This window comes from Anabrus simplex, chromosome 7 (assembly GCF_040414725.1).
Source record: "Anabrus simplex isolate iqAnaSimp1 chromosome 7, ASM4041472v1, whole genome shotgun sequence".
Taxonomy (NCBI): Eukaryota; Metazoa; Arthropoda; class Insecta; order Orthoptera; family Tettigoniidae; genus Anabrus; species Anabrus simplex.
The window spans coordinates 336,049,411-336,069,388 of NC_090271.1; positions in this window are offsets into that span (position 1 = coordinate 336,049,411).

A 19,978-nucleotide genomic window follows, 5' to 3' on the forward strand; every position below is an offset into this window, starting at 1 on the left:
ATTCACCCTGGATGAAATTGTAGTTTAGGGAAAGATGCCTAAAATTTAATTTTTAAATACGTATGCTTTGGTCCTATCGAAAAGTTATAGAGAATACAATTTCCCATCACTCATGTTTTATTCAGTTTTACCGTACTGACTATGATAAGAGTGGTATTTCAGAGTCGGAAGAAAACTAAATGTGAAGGCCTACAATATCGAAAGCGCGTAACATTGATCAACAATAACATTACATTGACCATTGTTTGTTGAGATGTTATTTGTCTCTTATGCTGCCTCTCAACTCCGATAGATGGGATTACTGCTGCGTATCGAGTATAATAGCCTGGCTGAATATTGGTGGGAAATAGCCGGGAAGTTATAAAACTTTCTTCTTAAGCATGCCATTCCTCTGGTTCATACATTTTCTGATAGAGCTGGTACGTAACACACTGGTTCTTCATAGTATTCCAGTTATTCGATCCCTACTCTGACGCGCTGTTTTGAACAACCAGTGTGCACACTTAAGGCAGAGGCTGACTTAGTAGCAGCAGTAGTAGTCGTATGGCCTGGTCTAGAATTACAATTTAGGCCTACTACGAATTATAGCACCACAATTCACTAATAACTCAAAATTCAACCCTGAAAAGATCCGTTTCTTAAGAAAAGCTTCTTCCTCTTCACTTTTATTAAAGTCTACATTCATTTTATTCCAAATTATCAGTGAAGAGGGCGCTTCTCCTCCGGCTTGGAGGAAAAATTTGCCTCCAAGTCAGATAGACTAATCCGCCACCAGTGTAGTGAACTGATATTTTCCTACTCATCGGGTACTCGTAGGAAACAGATTAGTAAGAGACCACAGAGTTTGTCCTGGGAGTCTCCACTATTCGACCCTCTCTCCGCCGAAAAAGGAAGAATAGTGTTCACGAATCACGGCTGTCTGCGACTTGGTCATTCCAGGTCTGGAATTTTGGACTGTTAAATCGGCAGTGTAGTCCAGTTCGTTAAAAGTGAGAAAATGTGTGGTGTTTCATTTGATCGAGTATTTCATACGAAAGCATTGCTTTTAATCGCACCATTCCTACTGATGTCATTGTAATGTATGTTCATTTCAGTTGGGAAAACCAGTAAGACGGTCTTTCTGAGAATGCAGAAAGGCAGGTGGAGAGTGAGTGTCTACCGGTACCATTACAATGAAAACTCCCCAACCTGATTGTGACTGATGGTATGCAATCGTGTCTACAATTACAGAAAAAATTCCCTAAATTAGTCTTCATATGAGAAAAGATGTTTGATGACTTCCCCATCGCGTTTCTAGGGTAACGTTAAGAGCTTTGCATACAATCTTACTCACAACCTGTACACTAGAATACCCTATAAATGTAGAATTCCGTAGCGAAGCACGGGTACATCAGCTAGTGGCTGATAAATCAGGCATGAAGGAGTTTTTAAAATGTAACTATGATCGGTGAAAAGCGATAAATAAAAATGAAGACATACTCTGGGATGGGTTTAGTGCGATTGTTGAGGAATTTGAAAAGGGATTTGTACCTTTAAAGGTGGTAATCAGTGGTAAAGTCCCACTTTATTATAACAGAGAAATAAAGAGACTAACAAGGAGGTGCGGGCTGGAAAGAAATAGAGTTAAAAATGGCTGTGGAGGTAAGGAGAAATTGAAGGAACTTACTATGAAATTGAATCTAGCAAAGAAGGCAGCTATGAATAACATGATGGCAAGCATAATTGGCAGTCATACAAATTATACTGAAAAAATGGAAGGGTACTTACATTACATTTAAGGCAGAAACAGATTCCAAGAACGACATTAAAGGAATCATTAATGAACGAGGGGAGTGTGTATGCGAGGATCTTCAAAACGTAGAAGTATTCATTCAGCAGTATGTAAAGATTGTTGGTTACAAGAATAAAGCCCAGATAAAGGAGGTGACTGATGCTAAAGAAGTATTCAAATTTACATATGATAACAATGATATTTACAGTAAGATAAAAAAATTGAAAACTAGAAAAGCAGCTGGAATTGATAAGATTTCTAGGGATATACTAAAAACAATGGGTTGGATTATAGTACCATATCTCAAGTACTTATTTCATTATTGTTTGTATGAAGGAGGTATTCCAAATGAATGGAGAGTTACTATAGTAGTCCTTATAAAAGGAAAGGGTGATAGAGATAAAGCTGAAAATTACAGCTCAAAAAGTCTGACATGCATTGCATGTAAGCGTTGGGAAATAATTCTTTTCTGATGATATTAGACATGTTCGTGAAATTAATAACTGGTTCGATAGAAGGCAGTTCGGTTTTAGGAAAGTTTATTCCACTGAAGCTCAACTTGTAGGACTCCAGCAAGTTATAGTAGATATCTTGGATTCAGGAGGTCAAACGGACTGTATCGCGATTGACCTGTCTAAAGCATTTGATAGGGTGGATCATGGGAGACTACTGGCAAAAATGAGTGCAATTGGACTAGACAAAAGAGTGACTGAACAGGGTGCTATATTTCTAGAAAATAGATCTCAGAGTAGGTGAAGCTTTATCTGTTCCAGTAATATTTCAGAAGGGAATTCCTCAAGGTAGTAATATTACGTTTATGTTTCCTTATATATATATATATATATGTCAATGATATGTGTAAAGGAGTAGAATCTGAGATAAGGCTTTTTGCGGATGATGTTATTCTGTACAGAGTAATAAATAAGTTACAAGATTGTGAGCAACTGCAAAATGACCTCGATAATGTTGTGAGATGGACAGCAGGCAATGGTATGATAGTAAACGGGGTTAAAAGTCAGGTTGTGAGTTTCACAAATAGGAAAAGTCCTCTGAGTTTTAATTACTGCGTTGATGGGGTAAAAGTTCCTTTTGGGGATCACTGTAAGTACCGAGGTGTTAATATCAGGAAAGATCTTCATTTCGGTATTCACATAAATGGGATTGTAAATAAAGGGTACAGATCTCTGCACATGGTTATGAGGGTGTTTAGGGGTTGTAGTGAGGATGTAAATGAGAAAGCATATAAGTCTCTGGTAAGACCCCAACTAGAGTATGGTTCCAGTGTGTGTGGGACCCTTACCAGGATTACTTGATTCAAGAACTGGAAAAAATCCAAAGAATAGCAGCTCGATTTTTTCTGGGTGATTTCCGACAAAAGAGTAGCGTTACAATGATATTCCAAAATTTGGGCTGGGAAGACTTGTGAGAAAGGAGACGAGATGCTCGTCTAAGCGATATGCTCCGAGCTGTCAGCGGAGAGATGGCGTGGAATGACATCAGTAGACGAATAAGTTTGAGTGGTGTCTTTAAAAGTACGAAAGTAGGGGCAAATATTAGTTTATAGGAAGGGGAGTTGGTATTGGACTAACTTACCAAGGGAGATGTTCAATAAATTTCCAATTTCTTTGCAATAATTCAAGAAAAGGGTAGGAAAACAACGGCTAGGGAATCTGCCACCTGGCGACTGCCCTAAATGCAGATCAATATTGATTGATTGATTGATTGAGTGATTGATTGATTGATTGATTGATTGATTGATTGATTGATTGATTGATTGATTGTCATCCCCGGAGTTCCACGGTCGGTACAAGGGCTGGAACAGGTTCCACTCAGCCTCGGGAACTTGAGCAGAGGGGGTTCGATGCCCACCTCATCCATCCTAGAAGGGTATTTCCGTGGTTTCCCAATTCTCCGCCCCCTCCCCCGGCATATGACGGGATGGTGGCTCACTTAACGCAGCGAGTGCTTCCTTCCCTCTTCCTTGTCTATTCCTTCCAATTTTCATAGCCCCGCTCAAGGCTCCTGTTCAGCATAGCAAATGAGGCCGTGTGGGCGAGTTACTGGCCCTCCTTCCCAGTTGTATCTCCCCGACCCAAAGTCTCACCCACCAGGACACTACTCTTGAGGGGGTAGATGTGGGATCCTTCGCTGAGTCCGGAGTAAAATCAACCCTGGAAGGTAAAGCGATTTAAAAAGAAGGAAAATCACACTGCTCTATAATAATAATAATAATAATAATAATAATAATAATAATAATAATAATAATAATAATAATAATGAACTTGGTTAGGATGTGAAATAAGGAAAATGTAGCATGATAAAAAGTAATAACGGCGGGTAGAGACGTGCATTATAATATTAAGCAGGTGGCAGCATGAAGCAAGCATGTAGCCCTCCACTGAGACCTATTGCACTCGAACTCTAGTCTAACACCGCCTCCACCATGTTCGCCTACCTGCACCAGAGCCTGCCACACTCCTCTCGCCGCCCACCAAATATTTCAAATTCCCGAGCTGTGACGTAACATGCTCTCAGCCAATGAGATTTTAAACTCGCAAAGTCTTCGGATTTTACAACACCTAACAAAAAAACCTAAATATAACACCTAGTTTGGACAAAGAACTTCTGACAGTATGGTGCTGCAATTTACCTGGGTCTAATTTACCATGGTAGCGATTAGATCGCACATGAAGTCAGTCCAGCCAAGAGTGCAGGTAGGAATCGAAAGTCACGCCACAATTCATAAAATCTGTAGAGTCGTCCTTAGGAGAAACTGTTAACTAAGACATTCACTAACAGTCAATACCGGCTAATAATAATAGTTGCGGAGTTTCCGTGGCTCATAGAGGAATCGGAAGCGCCTGGTTTTCATGGCTGTACAGGGGATTACTCAGAGCAACTTTTTATTTTAACAAATTAGGTAATTGTATTTCTTTCCTTTCTTAAACTTCAGAGATAGAAATTTATTGGTAAAACAAAGAACAATTAACAACGATCTCGTCGGCTCCAACAAAGCATTGGACTTAGAATTCTTAAATCAGGCACAAAATAACTTGGGAGTAAGTCCCAGTCCTTAAATTACATGCGAAAGAGCGTAGTTGCTTCGAACAGCTCCAACATACCAAAGGCTGGCCTCAAACAGGTAATCAGTTGCTTTTGACACTTTTAGTTACACACGGCAAATCCTAGGGTGACCCCACATCAAAGTGTTCGTACACAGTTGAGATCTATTACAAGATTGGACAATTTGTTTAAGTACTCTTCCCAAAGGGAAGCAAATCGTAGACACAGTTTCCCTAAGAAATGTAAAGAAGAAACAGGGGCATAATTAGCCATACTACAAGCCCTTAAAAATAAAAATGGAAAAAGGTTACACACAGCAGGTCATTATAAAAGGCAAAGAGTCGAAATACCAGCACTGTTTAAAGAACATTCTGGAAAAGACGAGTACCTAAGTGGGCTGAAGGCCCAATGACACAGAGACTAATCCCATTCTAAAGGGTCTAAAGGTGGAAAATTAAAAATCCAAGACAAGATTTTCAAAATTTAGAGGTTGAAAACTTTAGTCACCCAACTCAAAAGTTGAAGGGGAGGCAATTGAGGGTCACCATTCGTGCTCCTTTACATTAAAGATTTACCCAGTAGGGAATAGAAATAGACTCTGAAGACTACGCAGAAGGTCCTATATTTCAACCCGAAAGAAAAGATTACATGTTCGATATTAAGAAAACTGCTGAAAACTTCCCCTAGAACAACTTGCAGGAACGATCACATGTTTAGGCAAATTCTGCCATTACTTTGTAGCGCTGGATCCTCTTCAAACCGGCCACGCCCTGCCTCCCTAGCCCTCTCTGGTCTCCATCAAGTCACAATGTCAAGAACTGGAGCAATTGAGACAAGATGACCCTAAAGTGCTCTCCTTAAATAGTTCTGTAGGAGAATGCCCCAGACTAAATTAAAATACAATATTCTGATAGGCTGAATTTCCATACACACTCCGAGGTTTCATTGGCTAGAGAACCTAGTTACAAGCATGCGATAACCAGATTACAATAGAAGAGGCACCAGGTGCAGCGTTGACAACTTCAATACATTGAAAGAAACAATCCTCAGAAGAAAAGATTTACCAACTACTAAAACAAAATTTCTTCAGCAATTAGATTGTTTTTAGTCCACCAGATATCATTACAAAGTAGATGGCAGATGTATCTGACCACCGAAGAAGGAAGCTTTTGAAAGATTTCAAAGGTTCGTGTTCACTGACATAGATGGCCATAGAGAAGGTGCGCAGTGTATGTGTCGGGAAATGTGTACCCCTGCTACATTATTGATAATAATATTGACGTGTGGCCTCCGAAAATGCCTGATGTAGATCTGTCGAGCTGACGCCGCATAGGCGACCTGCGAGCCTGTGTGGATGCGATGATGTATTCTAATTATGAAGATGGCACACACACACACCCAAGCCCCAAGCCATCGGAATTAACCAATGGAGGTTAAAATTCCTCATCCGGCGGGGAATCGAACCTGAAACCCGTGGACACAAGGCCAGCACTCTAACCATTTAGCCATTCAGCCGGACACCGGGTATTTATCACCCGAGACTTTGCGACATCAGCCGCATATATCTCTCTAGCAATATTATGTAATGACCGTGATGTCTGTACTACACTGGACAGGATATGCTGAACAGAATGTTTTACCACATTGTGTAAATGGTCCTAAGTGTACGAAATTGAGAAGAGTAACTTTGTTGCCCGTTGTATGAAATGATGTTTGATCCGGGAGTAATTTGATGTCTTACTCACGTCTGAATTTGTGTTCTTGGAACATGGGGCCAAGTTATGGTGCACGGCATAAGATATATAATTAAGTTACGATATTTCTCAGTGGGAAATACCAAACAACTGTTCCTTTCACATCATCTCCGAGGTAGTAAATACATGTTGATGTCACGGTTCCGGCTTGGTTAGTGACATTCTGTAGAGGTAGGAACATTCTTCGGCTTCTCCCACTATTTCTGGGGTAGCTGGAGCCGACCAGGCTTTTTCTGAGCTTCCTGTTCTTCCTGCCAACACGTGATTTTTCGGATAAAACTTTCAGCCTGGGATCCGACGGAATTCGAACCTCAGCCAAACATGACGATAATTATTAGCTAAGTCAATGCGGTACTCAGGGGTGATAAAGTGTTTTGTTCTCCTTTTTCATTTACTCTGTGAATAGCGTTAAAACTTTTCGGCTCCTTTGCTGAATGCTCCGAGTCGAGACTGGTTAATTCCTCTTATTCGGGCAGAAGGTGTTTTTTTTTGTCCCCGTACACTCCCCTTCATAAACATAGAACAAAGAGCATTACCAACCATCACTGCACATAGAGTTGGCGTCACGAAGGGCATCCGACAATAAAACAGAGCCAAGTGCACATACGCGACACAGTTCACACCCGTGAACAGGGTAGGGATGTAAAAGTGGCAAAAGGAAAGAACGCTGGAGATCTGGATTATCTAAGAGCGTGTGTCTATCATTTGAGCAAACCGACTGGACCGGTGTTCGAACCCACAATCTTGAACGAAGAAAACCGTCTAACTAACCGGTTGTGAACATTCTCGACACCCAGTGCGGCTGTATAACATTGTTATTTACATCTCATTTTCAGTTCCTCTATAAATCACTAACTCCACGGGTTTCGCTTCATGGTCAGAGCCTTCAAGAAACTGTCTGCACGCAAGGGCAAGAGCGAGTTTATGGGACATCGTAGGTTTGAATCCCGCCGTGAGTAGCTCTGAAGATGGTTTTTCGCGCTTTCCCATTTTCTCGCCAGGCAAATGATAGGGCTATACCCCAATTAAGGTCGCGGTCGCTTCCTAGCGCTTTCCCGTCCATGCGTCGCCCACGTTAAACCACCAAGGAAAAAGAAAATAAAAGAAGAAAGAAGGCTTACTGGTGATTTATTTACATGCTGGTTCTATTTTATAATCATTAGTGCAGTTTCTTATGACATTTTTACATCGTTACTGAGTTTCTTGTGACTTTAGATACATGTATTTCATGTTTTATAAAACAGTCTTCTGCTCGTTGCCTTTTTTTAGAACTTATTATGTGATTTTATTTTGTAGGGCTTATTTAGTTTACATCGTCTCTGTGAAACAACGAAGTTTAGATTCGTAAAATTACTATTTTATAAGTTGATTGGTTCCCCTTATTGATTTTATTTTTTGGATTGCTTCGTTTCGAGTTTTTTATTCCGTTTCTTTTTGAACGTTCTTAGTTTTTATAGATTCTGTTTGAATTTTGAATGCTATCTACATGAATGTTTGGTACATAACCTTACACCAAGGATGGACAGAAGAGATACTGAACTGTCGCAAGCTAATTGAACACTGTGTAAAAGGAATTTTAAGAATATTACTGTGCTGCGTATACACTTATCAAAGTCGCATCGAGATAAATTAACCTCTGAAAATATAGTTTATCATGCTAGCCACACTGATTCATTACTACCATCTTTGACGTTAGACCCACCATCGACATCATCTTTGGACACAGGAGCAATTTCTAACCTGGGTAGATATCATCGCCCTAATTATAGAGAATGTGATTCAGAATCAGATGATAGTTTAAATTCTTCTATCAATAATATATTTGAAACTATCAGCAACGGCGAGGAGCACCATAACCGTAAATGGGAACAGAGTAATCCTGAATTGAAAGAACCTTATACTTGTCCGTCTTGTGGCAAAGCATTTCGTTGTGTCAATATTCATATAGTCGTGCTCATCCCGATATACACAGGCGAAACATTACCCAGGATGATCTGATACCCCGTCCTGTCAAACCTTATAACTCGGTCGCGAATTCCGATGAGTATAATTCGATGTTTTGGAAAGAACAGTTCTCAGAAATTGAAAATGGAGTTAAAGATGAAGAAAATTTTGGCAGTGTTTTAGAGAAGTTCACTGAATTTTTGCGTAGGGCAACATATAAATGCAGAGGTCCTGAACATCCAGCAGTAAAATATTTCAGAGCTCGAAATGCTGGGCAAATAAAACGTGAACCTTTTCCTTGTAGCAATCCTCAGCGCCGTTTAGGGATAACATTCAACATGATTACTATTATAGAAGAAATAAGGTTGTTCACAATATTATGACAAACACTGAAGGTAAACAACGCACACTTCCTGCTTCGGAAATATATGACTTCTATTCAAATTCCATAGGCACAGAAAGTCCTGCTGTTCTAAGTAACTGCACTTCTTCTGATGATGAGGATAATGAATACGACTGTTCCATGAGAGACGAGGAGATTCAACAAGCTATGAAGGGAATAAATGTTGATACTGCTCCTGGCCCTGATCGAGTATTTCCTAAGGTCATAAAGAAAATCGAATGTTCGAAAATCATCAGTATTATCTATATATATAAAGTAGCTTGTCCTGACTGACTGACTGACTGACTGACTGACTGACTGACTGACTGACTGACTGATTCATCATCGCCGAGCCAAAACTACTGGACATAAAGAAATGAAATTTTGGGGATATATTCATATTATAATGTAGGTGCTCGCTAAGAGAGGATTTTTGGATATTCCGTCGCTAAGGGGGTGAAAAGGGGGGTGAAATTTTAAAATGAGTGTGTCTATATCTCAAAACTTTAAAAGTTTCCAGATGTGAAAATTGGTATTTAGAATCATCTTTAAAAATAAGGAAACACGTATTTTTTTGTTTTCAGACAATCCCAATAGGAGGGGTGAAAAAGGGTGAAAAATGGGTTGAATGCCTTTAATCAGGATACCGCTACTTATATCTCAGAAACTGAAGATATTACAGACCTCGAAATTGGTACTTTCGATCGCTGTCAAAAATAAAGAAACACGTATATTTTTGTTTTTGGAAAATCCAATTAATGCGAGGGTGAAAAGAGGGGTGAATTTTTAAAATGAGTGCATCTATATCTCAAAAGTTTTAAAGTTTAGAGATGTAAAAATTGGTTTTTAGAATCTTCATTAAAAATAAAGGAACACGTACTTTTTTGTTTTCGGAAAATCCCAATAGGAGGGGTAAAAAGGGGTGAAAAATGGGTTGAATGCCTTTAAAGAGAATACTTATATCTCAGAAACTGAAGATATTACAGACCTCAAAATTGGTACTTTTGATCGCTTTCAAAAATAAAGTAACACATATTTTTTTTGATTTTGGAAAATCCAATTATTGCGAGGGTGAAAAGGGGGGTGAATTTTTAGAATGAGTGCATCTATATCTCAAAAGATTTAAAGTTTAGAGATGTAAAAATTGGTATTTTGAATCTTCATTATAAATCAAGGAACACGTAGTTTTTTGTTTTCGGAAAATCCCAATAGGAGGGGTGAAAAGGGGGTGAAAATTGGGTTGAATGTCTTTAAAGAGAATACTTATATCTTAGAAACTTAATATATAACAGGCCTGAAAATTGGTATTTGGGATCTACTTTAAAAATAAAGAAACAGGTATTTTGTCGTTTTGGGAAAATCCAAATAATGGGCGGGGTGAAATGGGGGATGAAATTTTTAAAATGAGTGTATCTATATCTCAAAATTTTTAAAGTTTATATATGTAAAATTTGGTATTTAGAATCTCCTTTAAAAATAAAGAAACACGTATTTCTTTGTTTTCTCTAAATCCCAATAGGAGGAGTGTAAAAGGGTGAATAATGGGTTGAATGCCTTTAATGAGGATACATATATCTCAGAAACTGAAGATATTACAGAACTGAAAATTTGTAAACGGGATCTCCTTTAAAAATAAAGAAACACGTATATTTTTGATTTTGGAAAATTCAATTCATGGCGGTTAAACAGGAGTGGCAAATTGGGGTGAATTTTTTGAAAGACTATATCTACAGAATATCTGGGAAGCGTAAAATGTTACAGACGTAAAAAGTGGGTATTTGGAATCTCCTCTAAGTGTAAAGAAACATAGGTGATTTGTCTTTGGAAACTCCACTTAAGGGAACCAGGGACACATTTTCTAATTTTCCACAATTTTTGAGCAATCACAATGAAACTGATATGGAATATGTAGGACTATTATGAAAAGAATATATCTTAATTTCAACTTAATATCCTTATTAGTTCATGAGATATGATGTACTTTGTGTTTATGACACTCGCGAAACAGGCAACTTTCAAAAAGGTCCCTGCGGGATGGACTTTTACCTGAGAGTTTGAAAACTTGTGAAATGATTCTTCCTTATAATACAAAACAACTCTAGGATGGAATTTTTGATTCACCCTATGTTTCTCAATTAACTCCTGTTTCAATTTTTTAATTTTATTTCATGTAATTTTCCACTAATTTTCTGTACATTTTGCCTCATAAAATGAGTATGTTGAAGAAGAATGCAAAATCCATCCTACAATTTCTTTGTTAGGTCACATAGAAGCTACATACCGACTTTGGTAAATATAGGTTTAGATTTGACCCGCATGGAACACTGCAGGTTACAAAAAATGGTGTTTTGAGTTAAATGAATTTTAGTTCTAAAACCATTAAAAATTTTCATAATGGCCTTTCCAAATCTCTTAAAATTCACCAACACTATAACTCCTACCCTCCTGTTTCTTCTTGGCTTCCTCCCTGTGTACCTTGAGGATTGTCAGTTCTTTCCTGGCTGTTTTCTTTTGTTGTGTGACTGACCGCTGACTGTAAAATTTTCTTCTTCCATCTCCTTGTGTGGCAAGTTTGTTGGATACTGGTGAAAGTTTATAATTCCTTATAACCATTTTCATTTCTTGTGTTGCACTACATCACATGTTGTATTCTGCAAATGCATTAGAAACAGCTATTCCAAGTCTTTTTGTGGACAAAGAGGTCTCTTTTGGGCACATTTTCCATTTACATGCATGAAGACTTTCATTGCATTTTGAGTAGCCCCTCTACAACATCTAGACAGAAGTTCTGTTGATGCCAACCTTTGGTATACAGGCACAATTTTCAGCAGCATTGCAGTTGTGAACTTAACTGACATTTTTTGTGGGTTTTGAGGGGTTTGTCCAGTTGCGATACTCTTGTTGTAGAAGCACCATGATGCAGGTCCTAAAAGGCATTTCTTATGCTTAGGATCTTCATCTGTGGAGGAGTAATGGTATAGTGAGGCATATATTGCAGATTTCATATTATCTGTTGAGGGAATATTTGGACATATTGCCTGCCTATAATAATTTGTGAGCTTCACAAGAGTTGCTTCTTTCAAACTTCCAGGCCCCCTTCCACCAAGTGTAGTTCCTTTTACTTTCCACTCTTTCACCAAATTCCTCAAACCAGTCCCCATCCTTTTTGCAACATGGTTAATGCACTCTTCTTTCTTCAAGTGTACATCTGGTCAATATACTGCTTTATTTAAAAGGTGGAGAAATGTTTTGGCATCCTTATCAGAAAGCACAGTTGTGTAGTGCATGCCACATTCTTCCACTGATCTTTTTCATAAAATATCAGCTGCAAGTACTTCCATTGCTACAAATGATCCCTCATAATTCCTCAAGCATTCCTCACATGCTTTATGACCTTCCAGCCATATATTATATTCTGGAGAATCATCACCCAGTTCCTGAGCAGTTACAACACACATGTGACAATATTTAGATAACACATGGTAATCTATAACTAATCCACTCAGAATGTGAATCACTATGCCAATGCCATAGAGAGATGTATGGCCACGCTTGTGCCATGTTCCATCAACTGATACAGCAATGTCAAGCACTTGTTTACCTACATTGGATGGATATACTTCCTCATGATTTGATATAATATTCACTAAAAATTTCCCACAACCTTGCTTGCACGAAACTGACCAAAACAAACCCAATAGTAAACAAGGAAGTGTATAGGCTGATGTCAGGCTGTCCACTAACTTATTAAATATATCATTTGATTACAACTCTCAAACATATTAAAATACTACTTCTAAAAACACAGAGAATTTTTTCAAGTCAAACATGTCACTAGAATGGATAACATGTTTTGAAATATAAAGTTTTATGTTGACTAAATTATAGGTTGAAGTAGTTCATAACATAGCCAACAGACGGCAGTATATATTCCAATATTCAAAAATTGTTTCATCTCAATGCTACTGTAAATAGGGAATTAATGGTAACAGAAGAGACACGGATAGCCGAGCATACAGAGGAATGGGGGCGTGGTGGAGAATTAAATGACCGTGCAGAGCCATTTAAAACGGCCGTAACTACGCCAAAAATAGTCACAGCGACACAAAACCACTTTTGTTACGTAGAGGAAGGTTAATACAATTTATTTATGCCAGAATTCAAATTTAGACAATTTCATCCATTTACCGAAAAAAATGTGTCCCCGGTCCCCTTAAGGGGAACTAAAAAGGGGTGAAATTTTAAAATGAGAATTTATACAGTATATCTCAAAAAACTTAACATGTTACAGAAGTGAAAAATGGTAATTTTTTAATTCTATTAAAAATAAAGAAACGTGTATTTTTAGTTTTCGGAAATACCACTTGGGAAGTGGGGGGAGGGGCGTAAAAGTGACTGAAAATGGTGTTGAATTCTTTTAATTAGGCTACTGATATCTCAAAAATGAAGATGTTACACACGTGAAATTTGATTTTTGCAATCTGCTTTAAACGTAAACAAACACGTATTCTCGGAAAAGGGGGTTTGGGGGTTAAAGGATTGAAAAAATTAATTGACTTAATTGTATGAGAATACATACATCTAATAAAAACTAAAGTTGTTACAGACGTGAAAATTGGTATTTTGATCTCTTTTAAAAACAAAGAAAAGCGCGTTTTGGGGGGGAAACAATCTTGGGGGGGGGGGAGTGAAAAGGAGCTGAATTCCTTTCATGAGGACACATAAATCAAAAACTAAAGAGGTTAGAGTGGTGATAATTGGTATTTAGAAGATCCTTTACTATTAAAGGAACAAGTATTTTTTGCCTTAATATCACTTTGTGAGGGGGGGGGGGGAAGTGTGAAAGGAAGTTAAAAAAAGTGAATTATTTTTAAGGGGATACTTATATCTCAAAACTGAAGGTAATAAACGTGAACATTGGTATTTGGAATCTCCTTTAAACATAAAGAAACACACCTTCTTTTAATTTTTTGGGGGGTGGGGGTAAATAAACTTAACGGCGGTGGGGTGTAAAGGCGGTGTGACCAATTGATTTTACTGTTCATAATGTACTTATAAGGAGCCTCCGTTGCTCAGGCGGCAGAGCACCGGCCTCTCACAGCTGGGTTCCGTGTTTCAAATCCCGGTCACTCCATGTGACATTCGTGCTGGACAAAATGGCGGCGGGACAGGTTTTTCTCCGGATACTCCGGCTTTCCCTGTCATCATTCATTCCAGCAACACTGTCCAATATTTCATTTCATTTGTCACTCATCGATCATTGCCCCAGAGGGGAGCTTCGGCAGCCGGCACAATTCATATTGTCGCCGCAAGATGGGGCTTTATTCATTCCATCCCTGATCCTGTCGAATGATAGGAAACAGGCTGTTGACTTTCGATGTACTTATTCTGATCATAAACCGATCATTTTTAATCTTTCCTGGGTTCTTTTTCAACAGCCATCTTTTCCTTCGGAGAACGTTCTTAGATTAGAGTAGATTCTCCTGGCATATAAATAAAAATTTAAACACATTTGAAATAAACGATAGGAATGATATTGACCGTCAAATTGTTCACCTCTATAATAAGGTCACTAATACACGGAGGTATGTCATTCGTATCGATAGAAATCCCGCACACTTGCCTACGCGCGACAATGGTGCTGGTCACATTGTCAACAATGACAATGGCAGCAGATGTAATTTACCGCCAAGTAGCGGTCTTGCATATTGCTGTGGGGTCCAGAACATATAATAATAATAATGATAATAATAATAATAACAATAATAATAATAATAATAATAATAATAATAATAATAATGTTCTGGACCGTCGTCACATGTGCGGACCACGCTGGAAACGGGTCCTGGACGGCTAATGACTAAGAATGCAGTTCGGCCGCGGGTTCAGTAGGCTACCGCCAAGGCACCCAAGACGACACCACGACAGATCCCCTGAAGGATTTGATCCATATTAAAAATGCTTATAGGAAAAGATGGCAAAGATTTAGGGACCCAACTAACTGGGTGGAATACCTGGACCTAGCCCGGGAAGTACGAAATCGTTTGCTGGAAAGAAAGATTGAAAAATGGGAGGAAACTTGCCGTAATCTATTAGAAAACGAGTCAGATCGCGAATTTTGGCGGATTCTTGCAGAAAACGGGTCAGATCGCGAATTTCGGCGGATTATATATCTAAAACAATAAGCATTCAATTATAAATTTCAGTATAATACCGTAGCAAAGCACGGGTATCTTGCTAGTAGCAAATATAATGATAACCTAGGATTATGTTCTGCGAAGTTTTAGAAGATGTCGTACTATCCTGTTATTTAAATCAGGAGATCCAAACGTAATTAGTAACTGGCGTCCAATAACAGTTTATTCTATTTTAAGGAGGATCATCGAAAGAAGTCGGGAAAGAAAAATTAGGCCTTTCATTGACTTATCAACCCAGCAAAGAGGTTTTGTGTCTACACGAGGTAGATTAATAAATTCATCTTTGGTCAAGAGTTGTCTTCAAGACGCGAAACTAAAGAAAAAGAATAATTGTTGCATCACTTTTCTAGATGTAACCAAAGCGTTCGACAATATTGGTCATAATCATTTGGAATATGCACTAAATTCGACATATGTTCCCAAGAAGCTAAAGTCTTTAATAATATCTCTTTTTAGGAATAATTCGATTCATGTGGAAATAGACGCGACCACTCGAACTAAGGAAATTCAAGTTCATAGGGGAGTAGCTCAAGGATCGCCTCTATCGCCTCTTCTGTTTAATTTGGCGATTGATTTCATATTAAGAGAGTTAAACGACTTACAACATGCTTCTCAATTCGGCTACAATCTTGTGCAAGATGTCGACAACGTGGCAGCGCTAGGTGTTGCTGATGATACTGCATTAATATCTAAAGATATAAAAAACAGCAGCGCTTATGATTGACACAACAAGCCTTTCCAAAGTAGGGCTCACACTGGATACTTTTAAATGAAAAGCTATAGTTATTGAGAATCAGCAATTGATAAACTTTGTTCTTAGGACTATCAGTGAACTTCAGGTGTCATCTATTGATAAGCAGGAAAACCTTAAATATTTGGGTGTTACGTACAAAAACGAAATAATATCAGATGAAAGGAACATTATAACTAAAGTAAGCGATAGTTTATCGAGGCTTGTGTACTCAATTTTTCTTAAATCTGATCAGACGCGGGTTTTTAGATGATGTCGATAAATAAATCAGAAGTACAGTAAAGGAAATAATTGATTTACCAACGGATTGTATGTTGTACAGCTCAAAACAATTTCGTGGATTGGGCATTATGAGAGCATCATGGGAAGCTTTCCTTCAACACATTAACATCTGTAACAGACTGGACTCTGTTGCTGACCCACTTCTGGTACAAACAAGAAATTTTCAACAAGAAATAAAGGGCAGTCTGAGAAGCCTTGGCTTCGCTCCCGATGAACAACCTAAGGTACAGACTCTTCGGAAGAAACTGAGAGATCAGCTGTTTGAAACATGGAAAAAAATCCACACCGTGGAAAAGGTGTCTTGCATTTTTCAGAATGGACACAATCAAACACCTGGATTACACAGAAGAGAGGACTTTCAACTCAATGGACTAATGCCATTAAAATGAACTGCAGTGTGATAGCAGTCCGAAGCGTTCCCGGTAGAAGCCAAGAAAACCGTTGCCGTCACTGCAACGAGATAGAAACCCTTGGTTGCTGCTCGAAAGAGGAACCATAGGGCCAGGAGCAGTACTGCAGAACTTCTCATGAAATCTGGCAGATTTGAAGTGCACTGTATCTCTAGTGAACGTGCAGACAGAGAAACATCGGCGTTGTTATTGATCCAACAATAAGATTTGAACAGGCCAAAGAAGTTGATTCTGAAAAGAAGAGACACTACGAACCCTGTTTTAAGTATCACATACCCGCCAGTTGCTGAGGAGTGGTTGGGTTACTCTTCGGTGTGCGAGGATCTGTCACAAAATTTTCAGTGAATTTCTTTTTCGTTTTGGTATTCCTGTTTCGTATCTAAAAGATATTTGTTTAGATATTTTAAGATTCATTGACAATGGTAAATCATCATTTGTACGGTATGTGTAGATAAAAATAAAGTTTTCCTTGTCGGGGATAGCTGTAGGGTTACAACAGAGGAAATTCAAAATTTTAAATACATATAAGCTCATTTTATCCTAAGATAAATAGTGCGCAAATGATTATCTATTTGATGCTGTTACCGTACAGTACCCCCTGTTTTAGGGCAGCTATCCCTTGTGGATTCCCCTTGATACCGCGATGTTCAATATATCTGTGTAGCGTCGCACAGACACATCACAGGTTTTCCGTGATGCAAGAATGGGAAAGTAGTGGCTGTGGCCTAAATTAAGGTACAGCCCAAGCATTTGACTGGTGTGAAAATAAGAAACCAGGGAGAGCCATCTTCAGGACTGCTGACGGTCAACTCGCGAATGCATGTTCACAGCTATGCGACGTTTACCGCACGACCAAATTGATCGCTATAAAGAAACAAATATTCTAAAGAGAAGGCGACCCAAGTAGGAATATTTTAGACCATGGCTAATGTGCATATGGTTCGCCACGTCATCAACAGTCAGTCGTATCACGCACTTGTTCAATATTGGCATCAGTTACCGCTCCAGATATTTCCTCATCCTTCACACTAGTGTGACCGCTTTTGAACTGTTCAATCTACTGGGAATGGCTGTGGCAAAATATTGTCCCCTGTATTGTGCTGAAAGTCTTCTATGAATTTCCGCTCTTGGTACATCCTCAGACCACGGAGTGCTGTTCTTCCTTGGTGCAAACAGAAAGTGACGCTGAAACCTACCACAGACGTAGACAACGGTGCTATCTAGCGGCTGGTGAGCACACAACACCATTGAGCGAAACTAAAGACAATTAGAGCAAAATTGCAGGTACTTATTGACTTGCCCTCGTAGATGAAGAAAATATGATATACGGATAAGGGTCCGTTCATTTTCCACGTAAGAACTCATTTTCTACAGCTCTACAGAGCACAGTGTGAGATGTTCAAACTGACCACCGTTAGCATTGATACAGGGAACATGAGCGCGTCCGGTCACTAACGGAGAACATTTTGATCATTTCATGTGGTGTGCTGTTTCCTGTGTGTTTTATGTAGAGTTGTACACAATGAGTTCTAACGTGGAAATAAAGCTTCTCCAGACACAAGTACATATTCTGCTACGTGTGAAGAAAGTGTTCTGAAAATTCGGCCGTTAAGGGGAACGATCACTAACATTTTGACCTTCGACAATTTTGCAGTTATCAGCATGAAATGGTGTGAGCAAATTCATGAAGTAAATATTACCTGTTATACTAAGTTTCAAAGTGAGCTCCCGTGGCTCAGACGGCAGTGCGTCGGCCTCTCACCGCTGGATACCGTGGTTCAAATCCCGGTCATTCCATGTGAGATTTGTGCTGGACAAAGCGGAGGCGGGACAGGTGTTTCTCCGGGTACTCCGGTTTTCCCTGTCATCTTTGATTCCAGCAACACTCTCCACTATCATATCATAGCATCTATCAGTCATTAATACATCACTTTGGGAGTGGCGACTCCATCGTACTAATAGCCAATATATGTTTCATTCATTCCATCCCTGACCTGGTCAATGACTGGAAAACAGGTTGTAGGTTTTCATTTTCACCAAATTTCAAACCACTACGTTGATTCAATATTCTTCAATTATTACTTCTTGATATTTAGTTACGGGTTACTGAAAAAATTCCTTGAGACACAGTTTTAGTTTCTATCACTTAAAAAATTGCATAATAGTGTTTACATGCATACATAACAACTTACTTAAAAATACTATTTTTTGCTGTTTTGCTTTACGACGCACCGACACAGATAGGTCTATGGCGACGATGGGACAGGAAAGGCCTAGGAATGGGAAGGAAGCGGCCGTGACCTTAATTAAGGTACAGCCCCAGCATTTGCCTGGTGTGCAAATGGGAAACCACGGAAAACCATCTTCAGAGCTGCCGACAGTGGGCTTCGAACCCACTATCTCCCGGATGCGAACTCACAGCTGCGCGCTCCTAACTGCAAGACTAACTCGCCCGGTACTTAAAAATGTATATATCCTGAGATATATATCAGATTAGAAATGTTTGAATTTCTGGTTTGGTAATTTCTATAGCAAAAGAAAAGTAATATACTGTCGTAATCAAGGCCGCCCCAGCGGTGTAGGGGTAACGTGCTTACCTCTTAACGGGAGGCCCTGGGTTCGGTTACCGACCCGACCCGGTGAGGGATTTTACCTGCAACTGAGGGCTGGTTCGAAATCTACTCAGCCTGCGTGATTACAATTCAGGAGCTACCTGACGGCGAGATGTCGGCTCTGGTCTAGAAAGCAAGAATAGCGGCCGAAAGGATCTGTCGTGCTGACCACACGACACCTCGTAATCTGCACGCCTTCGGGCTGAGCAGCGGTCACTTGGTAGACCATGGCCCTTCGGGGCTGTTGCCCCATGGGGTTTTGGTTTGGTTTGGTCGTAATCAAGTCCATGTAACGTTGCTTCCACACAACAAATAAAACTCTTTTCAAGTATGTTTTGTTAGTTGCAGATGAAGTTTCATATCAGTCAGACAAGAACTGCAGCACATGGAGCTTTTCGCAGGAAGCAACGCACTAAGAGGTGATATAAAGTCATCTGAAGTTTTGAATGAACCTGTTATTTTTTTAAAGATTATGAGGTAAACAGCGGAACACCGTAAAGTCCTGACGCTATACCAGTGATATTTATCAAACCTTGGAACCAAATTCAAACGAAAACAGCAAAATACTGTCAAAATATGAGATAAATTTCCATCACCGAGAGGTGGGCATGGCAGAGACATCCACAAGGTAGCTCATTAAAATGTCCGTACGGCCTTTAAAATTGGCGGAACTTATATTCTGCCATTTTTTATAGCAGAAAGATTGACGTTACATGTTAACAATAATTACCAAAATCAATTTATTGTAAGGAAATCACGCAATGTCAGTCATCGGCCCCCTTAAGGTGCGGCCACACAAGATTCCGTACGCT